At 42.6% G+C, this 17,894-nt stretch overlaps 2 long non-coding RNA genes and 1 other non-coding gene across 3 annotated transcripts; 2 read left to right on the top strand and 1 right to left on the bottom strand.

Moving 5' to 3' along the window:
* The first annotated feature begins 1,268 nt into the window (after positions 1-1,268).
* On the top strand, positions 1,269-1,342 carry TRNAN-GUU (transfer RNA asparagine (anticodon GUU)). The gene has a single exon. It is a non-coding gene; the product is annotated as a tRNA-Asn (tRNA).
* A 5,254-nt stretch (positions 1,343-6,596) lies between these two features.
* LOC127297595 (uncharacterized) lies at positions 6,597-14,981 on the bottom strand. The gene is made up of 7 exons (XR_007849263.1): positions 14,826-14,981; positions 13,797-13,943; positions 13,494-13,697; positions 13,262-13,398; positions 12,898-13,166; positions 12,667-12,798; positions 6,597-7,417 (listed from the first exon to the last, which is right to left on the bottom strand). It is a non-coding gene; the product is annotated as an uncharacterized lncRNA (long non-coding RNA).
* Positions 8,067-11,019, top strand: LOC127297596 (uncharacterized). Its single transcript, XR_007849264.1, has 2 exons — positions 8,067-8,378; positions 10,455-11,019. It is a non-coding gene; the product is annotated as an uncharacterized lncRNA (long non-coding RNA).
* Positions 14,982-17,894: the final 2,913 nt, after the last annotated feature.

A 17,894-nucleotide genomic window follows, 5' to 3' on the forward strand; every position in this document is an offset into this window, starting at 1 on the left:
GACATATCTAGATCGAGATGCGGGTGTATCTAGACGTGTTTTAATGTGTAGATATATTTGTATGCAGACAAAACTACATAAGGAGACAGGGCCTTCGCCGCATCGCTCGTGTCCTTGTTGAACGTCTATCGATGAGTACATGTGAATGAGTGAGAGCACCTACCTTGAATCCATGTATAAATTTTGCCAATCCGTGATTACGGTATTTGGCAAAATTTACTTGAGAGCCATCAGTTGAAGACACAACATGGCTATTGTCCATCAACGAGGTAAGAGGGTTCCTTCAAAAAAAAACGAGGCAAGAGGGTTCCCATGGATGGTCGGTAGCGTATATTACATGCACTGGTAGTGAAAGAACAATCCGTTTACATGGCAAGGTCAATACAACGGCCATATCGAGGAATGCACTTCCATTCTTGAGGCAGTGGCATCGCATGATTTGCGGGTTTGGCACTCTTTCTTTGGCATAGCTGGTTCCAACAATGATATTAATGTGCTTCACCGCTCTCCGGTGTTCGACCGGCTTCTATAAGGCACTACTATTGTGGCGAACTATGAGATCAATGGCAATGCTTACGACAAGTCATACTATCTTGCAGGCATCTATCCTGGCTGGAACACACTTGTGAAAATAGTCTGCAAACCTAAGAAAACCAAGAGGTTTAAGCATAGGTAAGAAGCTTGCAGAAAAGATGTAGAGTCGGCATTTGGTGTGCTCCAAATTTGATGGGTTCGTCACCCAACTAGAACATAATCTTTGAGATCATGCATGAGGTGATGACTTGCTGTGTAATCATGCACAACATAATCGTTGGGGCAGAGTGTCCGGATGGCCTCAGTGAAAGTGGATGGGAATTTTAGGGTGGATTGGTTCAGTTGCAGCCTGAAAAGGATATGGGAGGAGTTTCTGCACATGAATGTTGAGGTCTCTAACAACCACATTTTCAAACGTCTGTACATAGATTTAATTGAACACATATGGACATTGGCATGCCATGAAGAGAATGAGGAGTAGTCACTCTCGTCTCATATTATTTCTTAATTATGAACTATGATCTTTCATTTTTCATGTAAACTTAATTATTTGTTTGGACGTAATAAAGTTTGTTAAACATTACAATCAAATATTTGTAATCCCATGATTTACAAGAAGGCGTCGGGGAGAATGGGGGCGTACCGGTTTCCCTCTTTCTTGGTGTGTTTGGAATGCCGGAACGCCATCGACTGGTGAATGGTTATCAATGTTCCATATCAAAATGCAATCACAAGCTGGAATAGCTCAGTTGGCTAGAGCGTGTGGCTGTTAACCACAAGGTCGGAGGTTCAAGCCCTCCTTCTAGCGTTTTTTGCTTAATTTTTTTTCGTAAGTCATCACCTTAGTTTTTCAGCGCAGAATACAAACGTCATTAGTTTTGAACCTTTGCTGCGACGAGACTAAGGCCAGCCATTCGGCAAGCTTGCCGCATCCGTAGGATGATGCGCTAGTGGAAGTGTGACAAGTCACGGTGACAGGGATATCATTTCTGGTCAAAAAAAAAAAGTTGTCACCTACATATACAAATATTGTTCTACGCTGCTACGTAAGACATCTTCTCAAGTCAGCATCTGTGAAAAATTATTCCAAATTGTAACTCATGTAGTTGTAATCTTGACAACATTGTGGCCACAGTCTAGTTTCGATGACATAAATGATTCTTTATGGAACCGTGACTAGGGATGGGCATAAAAACTGCTGAACCAAAACCAAAACCAATAGAGCGAGAACGATCAAAGATGGGGTAGTAAAATTCAAAGAACAAATTTAGTTCGGTCAATTTGTTCTAGGTAACCAAATGGACCAAACTTTAAGTGAGGGGCGGCAGCTAAACGACCGGGTAGACAGCAAGCAAGCAGTGAGCAATCATGCAATGCGAGTTCATATCTTTGTGGAAGTCCATACCAAAGTGAACTTCGGTGAATGTTGAGTGTAACATGTCTCCGATTAATTCCATTTTATACGTCAGTCTCCAAATAAAAGTTGTAGATAATGCTTCAACATTTTTTTAAGTCAGTCTCCAAATAAAAGTTGTAGACAATGCTTCAAGCTTTGCATAGAGTATTTATTTGCGAATTTTAGTTAGATTTTTATTCCTGCCAATTAATAATGAGTTATGCACTGACAAGGATATTCCGGTCAGAATGACAGCTTTGCATTATACTGTACAATTTCTGTGCTTACACAAACCACCACATTCCGGTACTGTAATTTATCGGGTAGTAAAATTGAAAAGGATATTCCGGTCTTCAGTTTTGAGAGACTGAATTAAAAATAGATCAAAAATATATTTTAAAAAAAAGACAGAATTTTTAGTCACGACTGAACGCACACAGCTACCGTTGACAAACGCGGAACACAATCTCACTTTTCACACTGCGTCTAATGGAGAATCCTTCCTCTCATGGGTATAGAAGCTCAAGCACGCCATGGTACCAGTACGGCTGGGGCACCGGCCATCTGCCATCCAATTTTGTCTCCAATGTAAGTTGACTGTTGAACAATCAATCACAAACAAAAAACTAGAGAGAGATAGAAATAATCAATCCTACCTGTTTTGGTTGTTTATCTCGTCTGGTCCGTCCAGTCTGCGCATGGTATCACTCTATTTTCTTCTGTCATTCAGGATCGCCGCCGACCCCCTCCCTCCGCCACGTCGAACGCCGCCGACGCCCAGCCTCGCCGGAGTCCAGGATCGCCGCTGACCCCCTCCCTCCGCCGTGCAAGGGCTCACCTCTCGTCGACGACGACGACGACGATCGACCGTCGGATCATCCTCTAATCCTACGGCTCACGTTAACAGGTACCGCTCCGGGTTTTAAACGTCACTGACGCGTAGGCCCCACTCGTCAGGCGGCCTGTGAGCGCGAGACGCGCAGTGGGCCGGCCTGCTTCTCTCTCTCCCTCTGGCCTGTTAAGATTTCCTGCCTAGGCCCAAATTTTGAATTCGAATAAATCTATTTCAGTCAATGTTGCTGGCAGATGCTTTATTCAAATTCAAATCATTTCAAATTCACTGCACCAAATTTGACAAATTTTATATGGATGGAAAGCCCATGAAATGCTCCATCCAACCACACTGGATTCAAATCAAGATCAGTTGTAGAATTTGAATAGCAAAAATAACAAGTCAGAGAGTTTTCAGAATTCAAATAAATTTAGAAAATCAACCATAATGAATTTTGAGATGATTCCACCTCTCATAATTCACATTTAAAAAATGCTAATTGATTATGCAAAAATATGATATGGGTACTGTGTATGATCATGGGCTAGAATCAAAAATTGACTATGTAGTCAATACTAGCTCATTTAAACCATTTCAAATTTTGGATTTCAAACCTATGAGGTGTAGCACCTCATTTAAATAATCTTTCCAAGTAGTATGAAGCAATGTGATGACCCTTGTTGCATGGTCTCATATTGGCTCACTTGAAGATCTTAAATCACATAGTTATTTAGTTTCTAGACGTTAGTACCGGAGACTATCAAGAGGAGGAGGTATTCTACCAAGAGGAAGAAGAAGAGAACTTTGATCACCTCACCAATCAAGGCAAGCTAGACTAATGCAAGCTATTTTGTTGCAAGCTAATATTCTTGCAAGTTACCCAAGTGCAAAGCTCGACAAGAGCAAGGCACCATTACCTTTTACTTCATGTTTAATGATCCTATCCCAAGTTTTTACATTACAAGTTTTGGCTTTGGTTTATCAAAGTTTATTTTTGATTCATGATTCACTTGGTTTAGTTATGGAGTAGTACAAGAGCATCACACTTAGCCTAGAATGATATAAGCTAGTTAACACCCATCATGACTAGTTGCTAGTGCTAAACTAAAATGGTCTACTCTAGATGGGAACTTGTGAAAACCAATGACTTTGAAAATCTTGGAATGATGAGTCATTCTATTGAAAGATTTTGAAGGTGAATATGAGTTGTGAATGACTTGGTGAAACTTACCAAAAACTGATGGTTGGGTTCGGATGCGATACCATTCCAATTCTTGAGTATCCCCACAATGCCTGAATCTGGGTAAGGCTTAGCTGGAAACTTATGTATTTTAGTATGGGTTCCCTCTGAAGAAACGTCATAGGGGTTATGCCGAGACTGCCTCCGTTGAAAGTGAAATGACGTGAAATGAGGTGAATGTACGACCCAAGCCCTGTGCAGTTCCCGGGTTGACGGTTGGTCTACACCGGGAGGCCAAGCTCATGGGGAGAGGTGCCTATACTAGGATATGTAAATGAAAGGTTAGGATTGGTAGTTCACGCATTGAGTGCGATAAATCAGGGCCAGTTACCCCTGACGGACTATTGCAATTGTTGTGGCACAAGTGTATGACCTCTGCAGAGTGTAAACCTATTTGAATAGCCGCGTCCGCGGTTATGGACAGTTGGAAAGGCCATACTGTTCCGTCATCAGAATTTTTTCCAAAATATGAATGGTGACTTGTGACTTGAGTTTGAAAGGTGACTTTGACTTTGAATCACAACTGAGTTGTGGGAATGACACTAATATTCCCACTTGAGTTAAGTTAGGAAAATGAAGAGTCTTGTTTACTAAATGCTTATGAAATAAAACTGGTTTTATGCAAATGAACTTAGAGCTTAGCACCACTTACCTTAGTTGATAGTACTTATATTAGTATTAGTTTGCGAGTACTTTAAAGTACTCATGGCTTTGTCCCTGGCTATTCAAATGGCCAGACTTTGAAGATGAGCCCCAGTACCAAGGTGAAGGACAACAGGACGTCTACGACAACTAGGATTCCTTCTGACGTCAACAGTTGCCTGTGAAACAGATGGACCGCAACCGCTACTTCGCTTCCGCTATGTGTTTTGTAATAGGATCTCTAGATCCTCTAGGTTGTATTAAGACTAGATCATGTGATCCTTTGTTGTAAGACGATTATGTTATGTAATGAATGATGTGTTGTGATATCAATCTATTATGTCTCGCAAAAACAATATTCCTGGGATTACGAGGTATAGCATAATAGGCATCTGGACTTAAAAAACCCGGGTGTTGACAACCTATTTGGAGCAAGGCTTCGACATGCCAGTTCCCAACATCTCCCGTATTTCCCAACCACTCTTATCTTATTATTAAGAACACGTGAAAAAGTTGTCTGATGTTCTTTTCATTTCAATGTGCAGGAAGTGGCTCAGGGACATAAGGAAGCAAAACTGCTGCAACTTCTGTTCCACAAGAATAATAAAGAAAATCTTCCTCAAAAGTTTGTGGAAATGGTGAGCCTGCAGATCTGCTTCAAAAGAAAAGGCTCCAATAAAATTGTTGCAAAAGGTGGAAATGTGGTGCAAGCAGAGGGAGAGACAGGGAAAGCCACAAAGAAGAAATCCACAAAGAAGAAAGCTAGAGAGTCTGTTGAAGAGACGCCAAAAGGTGGAGGGGCTAAAATGGGACCAAAAAACCTTGAACTAGATAACCAACCAGTTTTTGTACAAAACGCCGACATGAAACACCATACATGGTTGAGCACTTCGACATTGCCGAGGCCACGGCCAGAGCGGCATTCGTCTTCACGTCAGCGGCCTTGGCCCCATTTTTGGCTTCGGTACTTCGGCGCCAGTCCACGCCGGTCTTCTGCTGGGTGCCGGTCAATGGGAAGAAACTCACCGACCGAGCAGCAAGTTCGGGGCCAAGATCATGGACGCCGACGCGAAACACCAGACATGGCTGGGCACCCTTCGACACCGCAGAGGCCACGGCCAGAGCGTACGCCACCGCCGCCATCAGGATGCACCGCGCGTCGGCCAGAACCAACTTCAAGCAGCCTGTGGCGGTTGACGACCACGTCTGGGCCAGGATTGCCTGCACCAGGTTCCGTGACGTGTGCAGGCAATCTAGTCAGCGGCCTTGGCCCCATTTTCGGCTTCGGCACTTTGGCGCCAATCCACGCCGGTCTTCTGCTGGGCGCCGGTCACTGGGAAGAAGCTCACCGAGCGATGAGCAAGTGCGGGGCCAAGGTCATGGACGCCGACGCGAAACACCAGAAATGGTTGGGCACCTTCGACACCGCTGAGGCCACGGCCAGAACATACGACGCCGCCGCCGTCAGGATGCACCGTGCGTCGGCCACAACCAACTTCAAGCAGCCCGTGGTTGTTGACGACCGCATCTCGGCCACGCCGTCCGGCCAGGACGCCCGCACTAGGTTCTGCGACGTGTGCCAGTAATCTAGCTGCAAGTTCGGGGTGAGGACCTCCAAGGCAAGGGCGGCCTGCTACAAAGATTGATGTGTTTGAGCTTTTTTGCAGGTGCTGGTGAAAGGAAGGGAGGCAGTGTGAGCGGCGGGGAGGGGGGGTTAACGACATAACTTTCAAAAACAAACGGTGGCAAGGCTAGACACCTGGCCTGCTCGTCCGGCATTGGTACTCACATAAGGCGCAATAATGGAACGGAACCGCCAGCCGAGCTCTGCAACCCCAGCCGCATTCCTCACCCGACTAAATAAATGCACAACACACCCATCAAGCATGAGTTGTACTGATGCTAACTCATGTTATGTACAACTGCTATGTACAACAAAATTGTTACCACAGTAGTACTACTTAAATTAGCCAGTCGGTGACACTTCATTACATAAATCCAGGAGACACTAAAAGTCTGGTGAAATATACTACACTAAAAGTCTATTTGCTCTTCCCAAATTCCATCGCCCCACCAACAAACATAGCAGGAAAACCGAAAGGAACCACAAAAACAGGCTAAATCACCCCATTCCTCTTCCTTTTACCTCATTCTCCAGCATATGAAATCTTGCATTATTCACTTGTTGCTCCATACCCCTCTTGCATCTCTCTTCATCTAGATCCTTGTTGAGCCTCTTGATTTCCTCAATATGATCCCTGATTTGCACATTGGGGACAGGAAAGCGATGCTCCTACTGTTGGTTCACATTGCTCTCCACTTTTTTCATATGAAGATCTTCAATTGTACGAAGATAAAAGGGGGCAGGAATGTGACGCTCGGTCAGAAACTCCCCATATGTAAGCAGCCACTTGAAGAACTTGCACATCTTTTTCTACGGTACATGTAAAACAAACATCACATAATTTGACATTTATTTCACAATATAAAAAGCATAAATTCAAAATAGAGGAAGTCAATCTTCATGTCAGGGTCCACAATATTATAATTCTCACAAATCACATAATGTGCCTTCGGGTTAGCCGGTGTCCCCGATACGCCCAAGCTAACCTTCGGGGGGTTTGGGCAGGCTGGACAGCCGATCAGCGGAAGAGTAGCCAGTTGATTAGTAGAAATGTCATCCACCGTAAGCAACACCTTCACTGAAGAGGAGCACGAGCCCTGCGACATCCTGACTGGTGATTTTCCTCCTCACATCACTTCGATTGGAAATCTAAAAAAGTGACACAAGTGACAACATGTCACAAGAAATTGGTATAGAACAAATAATTGGTGGTCCTGTCCAAGTCATTGTGCTGCTAACCAACCAAGTCATGTTCAATTAACAAATTGCACATACATCTCACTGCAAACTAATTTTAACTAGGCAAAAATTTATTCAGGAGAGGAGCACTTTACAATTGTCCCAATATATAAGCAAAGTAAAGATAGGAGTGAGGATGAGAAGGAGGTGGAACACTAAGTAATATATCCAAGTAGCACACCCATGAACAAGTAGGCAAACATAAGTTCTAGGTATGGACTTTACCTCACCCACCCATTGGAGATTTCTACAACCTGAAACTACATAACTGAACACACATCACTGAAGAAAAAATGAGCTCACATAGTATTAATCTAAAAAAAGTACAACAACTATGTTGTATAGGGTAGTGGCATATTAGCTGCAGTTCATTTGCTTGCTAAATTGCAAATATATACACACTTACTGCCAAGAAAAATAGCCAAGCATTTAGATTCATCTTTTGTGACAAGAACAGGTAATACATGTACCTCTTCACCTATTGCAGATAGGTGGGCCGCTCGGGATTTAGGGGAGAAATATTGCTAAAATTTGAGATGCCCCAATGTTGGGCCGGCTCGCGAAGGAGAGACTTTGAGCGTCAACGCCACCAAACGAGTGCCTAATGCATGTCTTTTATCATTTGCCTTCCTTATCATTTTCCAACCCGAGCGAGCTTCTCCCTCTCCCTCTCGCGACAGCGGCGGCAAATCGAAGGGAAGGGAGCGGCGGTGGAGACTCAACGGTGGCCGGCTAGAAGAGAGGAGATGGTCTACGCCGCCCTTCCTCTTCGCTGACACAGCCACTGAGCCCGACTGGAGACCTAGCCTATCGCAGCTCACGATCTCCGGCGTCTCCCCCGTCTGCGCCACCAACGCCGGCTGGTAGAAAGGTGAGTCTTCTCGTCCTCGTCCTCCCCTTACCCTCATCTTGTATCTGAGGGGACAATTTTGTGGTAGGATTTCATGGCAGGATCTTGTGGATCTTGCGCTGAATGAAAGTTTGCTTGCTAGTTCAATGGATCTTGCGCTGGTAGAACGTGAGTCATTTCTTGCTAAGCCTGATAGACTGCAGATCCGTTGCTATCGTTCCTTCTTCAGCTGGCCGTTTCTCAGTGGCCATGAATGTTCTGAAGCCCATCTTTCGGTCTAAGCAGTCCACCAAGCTCGACATCAGTTCTAACGAAAAAAATCATCATAATCTGTCTACTAATTAGTATTCCCTGGGAAACACAAACGAAAACCCCAGAAAGATCAACATACAACCAGAGTTGGCATCGATTTGGTGAGGGTAAGATGCATTATATTCCTGCAACCTTTTGTTGTTCTGCACTGCTACTATACTGCTGAAAATAGAAGTGCTTGTTGTCTAGATATACATGTAACTTGGTTTCTGAAGTGTTGCAAAATGAAGCTATTCAGGACCATCCAATTGGATCTTGGAATAAAGTTAGTTCATCCCGTGGGGTTTATATGAAGCAACCGAGTTATGAAAATGGTCTCATTGTTTGCCTCTTCCAAACAGTTCGTCTATCAGCTCTATAGAAATTGCCCTTTGCAAGGGATGCATGTCCATTGTTCTTTATAGGATCCAACATATAGCGTGACAATCTTGGAACTAGCCATATGTATGATATCTTTTATGCCATTTAGTATCTATTGGCATGCTAAGTTTGTGTCACTCAAATTTTGGTTTCTTCGATGCAAATACCAAGAAAGATGGTCTTAATGTAGGGGGGCTGCAACCGGTGGTCTAGCTGCTATGAAGGTAACGATCATCATATGCGACCAAGAATGACAATTTCAAATTATATTTGTAGAAAGTTAAGCTTGAGTTTTCTTGTAGTGGAGTTACCATGCATGCTAGCTTTTGTTAACACCGTTTGTGGTTTTAATAGAGGAGGGTATCTGACCACATTACCAAGTTTCTTATTGTGCAAAGATACTATTAGAACTTCTTTTTGTTTTGTGTGAGCAGTTTTTGAGAATGAGCTCAGATGTCTCTTGGTCGCAGTACCATTTGGACCTAGCCTATGTGAGAGTGCCCTGAGGTTGTCTTATAGGTAAAGAGGTACATGTATTACCTGTTATTATTACAAAAGATGAAGCTAAATGCTTGGCTATTTTTCTTGGCAGCAAGTGTGTATATATTTGCAATTTAGCAAGCAAATGAACTGCACCCAATACGCCACTACCCTAGACAGCATAGTTGTTGTTTTTTTTAGATTAATACTACTTGAGCTCATTTTTCTTCAATGGTGTCTGTTCAGTTATGTAGTTTCAGGTTGTAGAAATCTCCAATGGCTGGGTGATGTAAAGTCCATACCTAGAACTTATGTTTGCCTACTTGTTCATGGGTGTGCTACTTGGGTATATTACTTAGTATTCCACCTCCTCCTCGTCATCACTCCTATCTTTGCTTTTGCTAATATATTGGGACAATAGTAAAGTGCTTGTCTGCTGAATAATTTTTTGCACTAATCAAAATTAGTTTGCAGTGAGATGCATGTGTAGTTTGTTAATTGAACATGACTTGGTTGGTTAGCAGCACAATGACTTGGACAGTACCACCAGGTATTTGCTCTATACCAACTTCTTGTGACATGTTGTGAGTTGTGCCACTTTTTTAGATTTCCAATCGAAGTGTTGTGAGGAGGAAAATCACCAGTCAGGACGTCGCAGGGCTCGTGCTCCTCTTCAGTGAAGGTGTTGCTTACAGTGGATGACATTTCTACTAATCAACTAGCTACTCTTCCGCTGATCGGCTGCCCAGACTGCCCAAACCACCCGAAGGTTAGCTTGGGCGTATCAGGGACACCGGCTAACCCGAAGGCACATTATGTGATTTGTGAGAATTATAATATTGTGGACCTTAACATTAAGATTGACTTCCTCTATTTTGAATTTATGCTTTTTATATTGTGAAATAAATGTCACATTATCTGATGTTTGTTTTACATGTACCATAGAAAAAGATATGCAAGTTCTTCAAGTTGCTGCATACATATGGGGAGTTTCTGACTGAGCGTCCCATTTTATCTTCTTCATATAATTGAAGATCTTCACAGGAAGAAAGTGGAGAGCAATGTGAACCAATGTGCAAATCAGCGATCTGATTGAGAAAATCAAGAGGCTCAGCAAAAATCTAGATGAAGAGAGATGTGAGACGGGTATTGAGCAACAAGTGAATAATGCAAAATTTCAGATGCTGGAGAATGAGGCAAAAGGAAGAGGAATGGGGTGATTTAGCCTGTTTCTATGGTTCCTTTCGGGGTTTTTGCTATATTTGTTGGTGGGGCATTGGAATTTGGGAAGAGCAACTAGAATTTTAGTGTAGTATATTTCACCAGACTTTTAGTGTCTCCTGGATTTATGTAATGAAGTATCACTGACTGGCTAGTTTAAGTAGTACTACTGTGGCAACGATCTTGTTGTACATAGAAGTTGTACTTAGCATCAGTAGAACTCATGCTTGATGGGTGTGTTGTGCATTTATTCAGTCGGGTGAGGACTGCGGCTGGCGGTTCCGTTCCATTATTGCGCCTTATGTGAGTATCAACGCCGAACGAGCAGGCCAGGTGTCTAGCCTTGTCACCGTTTGTTTTTGAAAATTATGTCGATCCTCACCCCGAACTTGCCCCTAGATTGCCGGCACACGTAGCAGAACCTGGTGCGGGTGTCATGGCCGGACGGCGTGGCCGAGACGCGCTCATCAGCAACCACACGGGCTGCTTGAAGTTGGTTGTGGCCGACACGCGGTGCATCCTGACGGCGGCGGCGTCGTATGCTCTGGCCGTGGCCTCGGCGGTGTCGAAGGTGCCCAGCCATGTCTAGTATTTCGCGTCGGCGTCCATGATCTTGGCCCCGAACTTGCTCCTCGGTCGGTGAGCTTCTTCCTGGTGACCGGTGCCCAGCAGAAGACCGGCGTGGACTGGCGCCAAAGTTCCGAAGCCGAAAATGGAAGAGCGTGCATGAGACTCTTCAAGAATTGCCCAATGAGACCATTTGCGGGCAGAATGGCGAAAATTATTAGGTACCTGGTTGCCTCTGGGTTGGTCCTCGTGCCCCCCTCTCTCTCTCTCCATGTCTGACTTCTATGTTGCCTCTGGGATGATGCCATCACAGCCAGGTGACCTCCTCCCGCCGGAGCACCAATCGGATGTGGACCTGTGGCTTACCTATCTCCTCCCCGCTCGACCATGACCCCTCTACCTGCTGCTATACTGTTGTATTGAGCTCACTCCCGTGCGTTGAGTGATGTCTCCCTCCCCCTGTATGTTGCTGCTCAAACTCGGGGTTTTTCAGCCTATCTTTCGATGAAATGAAAACTTATTCAGGTGGGAGCTTTCTTCTCCTCCCGGTGAATACTCAAAAAAAAACATGGATTTGGTACCATATCTGTGCAACAGATCTCCCAAGTTGTTTTGTAGAGTTCAAACTTAGATTTAACAAAACTGATTTATTGTTGTCAGAATTTCAACCTGAGCTTGCTAGATTAAGAATATTTTCTATTTTTAAAATTCTGATTAGCAATTCTAATAACAATTACAGATTTGTTACTGGACAAAGATGATAGTTTTTTAGATTCAAAAAAATCTGTGCTTGTGTACGAAAACAGGAAAAGATATAATCAGAAAGTATTCCCAAAATAAAACGTGTTTGCCCAATATCTGTGACTTGCGAATTTCTTGTATACAGGATCAGCAGTGGATTGGGAGTTCAGAGTTCTGACCTTCTGATCTATATTGGCAGATGTGCTTTTTTCACTTTTGTCGAATGTAAACGATTAGATAATCCTAAAATCTTGACTCGTTACTACTTGCTAGTCACCTTGAGAGTCTGAAAATCATAAGCTGGCAGTACTTCCCAAAAGGTTATTTGGGCCTTTTCATTGTAGTAGAACTGTAGGACAATTGCTAAAATTTACAAGGGCAGTTGGTATTGCCCTGGAGGGCATGTGGAGCAGCATTGTTTTTTTATCATTTTTCTTCTGAAGTGCTAAAGAGATGTGTGAAAACTTAACTTCTATGGCACCATTGCTGTTAGTGCCCAAAAATGGAATAACTTACAAGGGTGAAATGGAACAGGATAGGATGGCGGGTGGCTTGGACCAAATTTAGATAAGCTAACTGGGAAAATATAGTTCATAATACCAGAAGCAAAGAAGACATACATGAGTACCTCACATTGCTCCAAGCGTTGGCGAAGTAACATCCATGGTAGAAACAAAGGCTTTCCCGTGTCACTATCAAAACAAATGTTCACCCCAACAAACTTTCCAGTAAGATCAACAAGTGGCCCTCCAAGTCCCGCCTAAAACAAAGTGAACAGGTACACAGAATGACACCGAAATCATAATGCAACTATCTTTTTTAAATTCTCCATCCAAAAAGAAAAAAAAGAAACAGCTACCTCTGTGATCTGACAGGTTGAGGCCGAGAGATCTTCATAATCAACACCTATAGGAGCATCAGTCAGCCCTCCAATCGTGCCCATCAAACTGCATGATTCGTAGGCACGTCTGGCAGCTACCATCATCGGATCATCAGCCAGATCAGTCTCCTGATACATATTTAAAGGACTGACAAGCTGGAAGCCTGGGCAAGTAACTATGGCGATGTATTTATCATATAGTCCTAAGATCCCAAGTATAATTTTTTTGTTAGAAGGCGCACTGCAACCTGTAGTGATATAGAAGTAGCACATCAACAAGGAGTGAGCATGGTTAGCTTCAATAAACAAACAAGATGGTAAGACAATTATTAGCAGCACCAACCCAAAGTTTATCATCCTTGTTTCTCTTGTGATTAAAGACTGTAACCAAACTCGATGAAGTCAGGAATCTTGCTAGACCCAGTCTTGATGTCCCGCGTGGCAGAACTATGCCCGTGCATGCAAATAACATCTCATCGCCTGCACAAGATCATGCTTTTTCTTTTAATTAACTAGTGGAGAATCAATACAAATTTGGATATTTACAAGCATATTGCATATAACAACATAATTACCATCGAACAAAGCAAGCGAGTCAACTCTGTCAGACAAACGTGAAGTTACTTCTTTACAGAGTTGGCACCAGTGTTCTTGACCACATTCGTACACACTACCAAACTGTTGTTCTTCAAACTTAGTGTTGGAAACATCTCGATCAGGCAATGAGTTGCCAAATTGTTTATAACAAGTAGCATTCATCTCCTCCCGAAGCCTGATACCTAATTAAAGAACAAGATACACAAGAACAGTGAGTGCTCTGTTAGAGAAAATATGTGCAAGAAAAGAAAGAGCCAGCAAACATGAAATCATCGACTCACTCTCTTCCATTATAAACAGGTGTCCTTTCCTGCCTCTTTTGCGACCGCTCCCACATTTATTCTTTTTTTTGTAGCGCTTTGCTCCTTTCTCAAGCTTTTTGTGGGATCACTCACCCTTTTGCTTTCTGCATCTTTCCGATCCTTAAGCTGAAAGCATCAATGCAAATGATCAGTAGAGCAACTAAGGATATAAAAACCATTATATTATCAGTGGTCAGTGCTCAAAGCAGTATTTTGGTGGTAACTATCCAACGTCAACCAGAAACCAAGAGTCTTGTTTTTTTTAGTTGAACGAACAAAAAATCATTGTTTCTTGTTTTCTTACCACATTCTCCAGAAATACTATCACACAGTAAGTGTTTTTTCATTGGTCGAATGAATGTGCCCAAACCAATATAAAATGGACCCAGTTGTATGCAAATAAATCCCCGTGTAGTATGCCAAAATTAGCAAGTGTTCAAATTATCCTCACCGAAGAAGCTGCTTGTATATGACTAGAACCAAGTAGGCAACAGACAAGATCCAAACATGGCAAAGGTGGAGTGAACTGCCGGTGAACTTGCAGTGATTATACACTAGAGAATTGGTTCAACTCATGGAGTTGTAATCCTCATTATTGGTCAGTGTCATTGGATTGTGCAGGTGTATAAGACTCATTAAGGGCAGAAAGATGAAACAGGAAGACCACAACTATCTGGACTTTTGGGGGATTGAAATTTAGGGCATCCTTTGGAGAAGGAGGGAGGGAGGACTACATGAATGTGAGGCTTTGTGCAAGATGATAATAGCATCAAATAACAGTCGAACAGAGCTTCTTACAAACTAAAGCTTCATCAGTTCATCACCAATCAGGTCTTTCTACGGATGACAAAATCCTAATGCAGTGGTACTCATCAATCGAAAAGTCAATTGGAACCTCCGATTACAGATCAACCACGAAGTGTATGTTCTGAGCAGCTACCAATCAGCGTGAAGAAATAAATAACCCTAAAAGGAGAGAGAGAGAGAGAGAAAGCAGAGCACACTTACATTGATCAGTTCGTCCCGACAGATTCCGCGCTGCTGGGCAAAGGGTGGGAGGCGCCGCTTCGTTGGGCTGTGAATTGGGGATGTAGGGTTCGGAGGAAAACGCACGCGTAGCAGCTCTGGATTGGAACGAGGCGTCCATGTCCTGATTATATCGGCTCCTCCACTAGTGGAAAACGGGGCTATAGACCCGGTTCATTTGGGCCTTTAGTCCCGGTTTACAAACCGGGACCAATTAGGCGGGACTAAAGGTCCTCCTTTAGTCCCGGTTGTAAAACAAACCGGGACTACAGTCGCAATTAATGTAAAAACAGCTAATTGGAAAGCAATAGTCATATTTCTAATCCTCCAAACTACCATCAAATAAAGTTGACTACATATTTGATCCCTCACTTAACCAAAATTGTAAAAAAATACAAGATTTTGATGAAATTCCATTTTTTTATAGCAATGACGTATTTTGGTTCAGGCATTTGCTCGTATAACCTCACTAAGGAGGGAGCCATTTTCATTGTTACCGTCCCGGCTGTTAAAATTAGGTCCGCTTGCCTAGGACTTGATCTTGGTACCAATCCATAACGATCAAAGTCGAATCGTGAGCCTATTAATGAAGCAAATTCAATGAAACAACAACTGTCAGCAAGTATGATGGTTCTAATGATGATCCTGCATGTATTTCGTGTGTATCTCACAGGTGGATTTAAAAAACCTCGGGAATTAACTTGGGTCACAGGTGTGGTTTTGGCTGTTTTGACTGCATCATTTGGTGTAACACCCAAAAGCAACACTTGGAGCAGCTGGGGTCAATAGGGTTGTGTTGACTTCTTGGTAAAAATAAGCCAGAAAAGTAATCACCCGCACGGAGATAGCCAGGGCAAAGATGCCTTCAAGGCTGTCGCACGGAGTCACCCTCATTTGTTGCCAGCTGACTTGCTTTCTCCAGCTTCAAAATGGGGCACAGGAGCAGCACATGGCCAAATGGCCAAAGAAGAAGCGCTTGGTGGACGAGCGCCCACATCTGTTCCTTAACTCTCTGTATCTGCCCTTTTTTATATCAACATTCCGAATTGAGCTCTACTACCGGAGCCTTTCGATAGGAAGGAATGGAATCTTATCTTACATGAGAGGCCTCTTTCCTTACAAACCGGGACTAAAGGTTATTTCGTTATTTTTTTTATCTATTTGGTTCCCAATTATTTTTCACTCCTCTTTTTTTCCTATTTTTTCAGAATTTCTAGTATTTCAGTTATTTAACTAGTTTAGTTTCTAACTCCACTTAATCTCTAACTACCCTTAATCTCTAGTCAAATTACTTACTCGTGGTCCAACTTCCCGCTCGGTCACCCATCCTCCCACTACTCCAGCACTAGCACGCTTAACTTCCAAGTTCCTTTCCCATCCCGCTTCCAAGTGCTTCGCGCGCATGTTGTGATACTAGTATCATATCAATCCTATTAACATGCTGGTCGATGTCACACTTATTTATTATTCGAATTCCAAATAATTATTTTAATAAACAAAAACTAATAACGTACATGTTGTGGTAATGGTATTATAATTATAATTTTTTAAATTTGTATTATAATTGTTTTTTTAATTTATTATTTTTTAATATTTTTTTGCCAAACTTGAAATTTTGAAAATCTAAAAAATTGGCTAACTTTATGGTTAAGTAATAGTAATCTTTATGTATGATGTAATTATTATTTTAAAAAAATTTAAAAAATAAAATTCCGAATTTCTGGCATAAATTAAAATCTTCCTGCTTTCATATTTTCATTTGGAATTTTGAGAATCTAAAAATTGCTAACCGGGTAAACCCTGGTGAATTCGGATGTAACTTTTTCCCAGGATTTTTTTGATATATTATACGTTTTTTTTCGACGTCGTACGCAAAAGTTATTGCGGTTTTACCATTTTTCAAAACATTTTTGCGAAATAAGGGAAAATTCAAATTTGTTAATTTTCCCTAATAGTAGGTTGCATAACATACAAGAATTCGAAAACATTTTATTTTTTGAATTTTGTATCATTTTCTTTTCTATTTTACAGTGTTAAAAAAGGCGATCCACGAGGGGGGTGGTGTGGAGGTGCATGGGGAGGCAAAAAACCCTTTAGTCCCGGTTCGTAATACGAACCGGGACTAAAAGGTAGACCTTTAGTCCCGGTTGGTAATACGAACCGGGACTAAAGGGTTTTGCCTCATAGACCACCCTTTAGTCCCGGTTTGTATTACCAACCGGGACTAAAGGGTCCAAACGAACCGGGACTAAAGGGTTTTCATGATGAACCGGACCAATACTCCCTATTGGTCCCGGGACCAATGCCTCATATTATGTTTTTGAACTGGCTGATCTGAAAGTAACGACTAATCCAAGCATGACCCGAGGATAGTCTCTCTTAGGACGCATCCAAGCCGTCTGTTTTTATTTCCTCACTAATTTGTTCACTAATTTCCTCACTAATCTGTTGCTATTTCTCTTTTAAAAATCGAACTGATTTTCAAATAAACAGATTCAGCAAAAAAAAGTTTTGTATCTGTTATCACCAGAATTTGACCAAGTCAGAGGTGGGCCGCGATCAAGATGGGCTTGAAGAATATACATGGAAGGAATACATGAATCGGCCTTATATGCAAAGTTTGGGCTAGTTCGCCCGTGTATCTGTAATATAGTAGGATACGTATCGATTAGATAGAGTTTGGCTCGTGCCCGGTTGGGATTATTCCCACGTTAGAAAGTCTACGGACTATAAATATGTATCTAGGGTTTATTAAATAAACAACAATCACGTTCACCACAAACCAATCTAGGCGCATCGCCAACTCCCTTGTCTCGAGGGTTTCTTCCGGGTAAGCATCATGCTGCCTTGCGATCTAGGCAGTACATGTTTATTCGCTGTTCATGCGTTGCTCGTGCTGAAGCCTTTTTGATGGCGAGCAACGTAGTTATCTTAGACGTGTTAGGGTTAGCATTGTTCATCGTATCATATGCTGTCGTCGTGCAACCCTGAGACGTCTAGCCGCCCTTACACCTATCTTAGGTGTAAGGGCGGCACCCCGCTTGATCATTA

Source organism: Lolium perenne, chromosome 4 (assembly GCF_019359855.2).
Source record: "Lolium perenne isolate Kyuss_39 chromosome 4, Kyuss_2.0, whole genome shotgun sequence".
Taxonomy (NCBI): domain Eukaryota; kingdom Viridiplantae; phylum Streptophyta; class Magnoliopsida; order Poales; family Poaceae; genus Lolium; species Lolium perenne.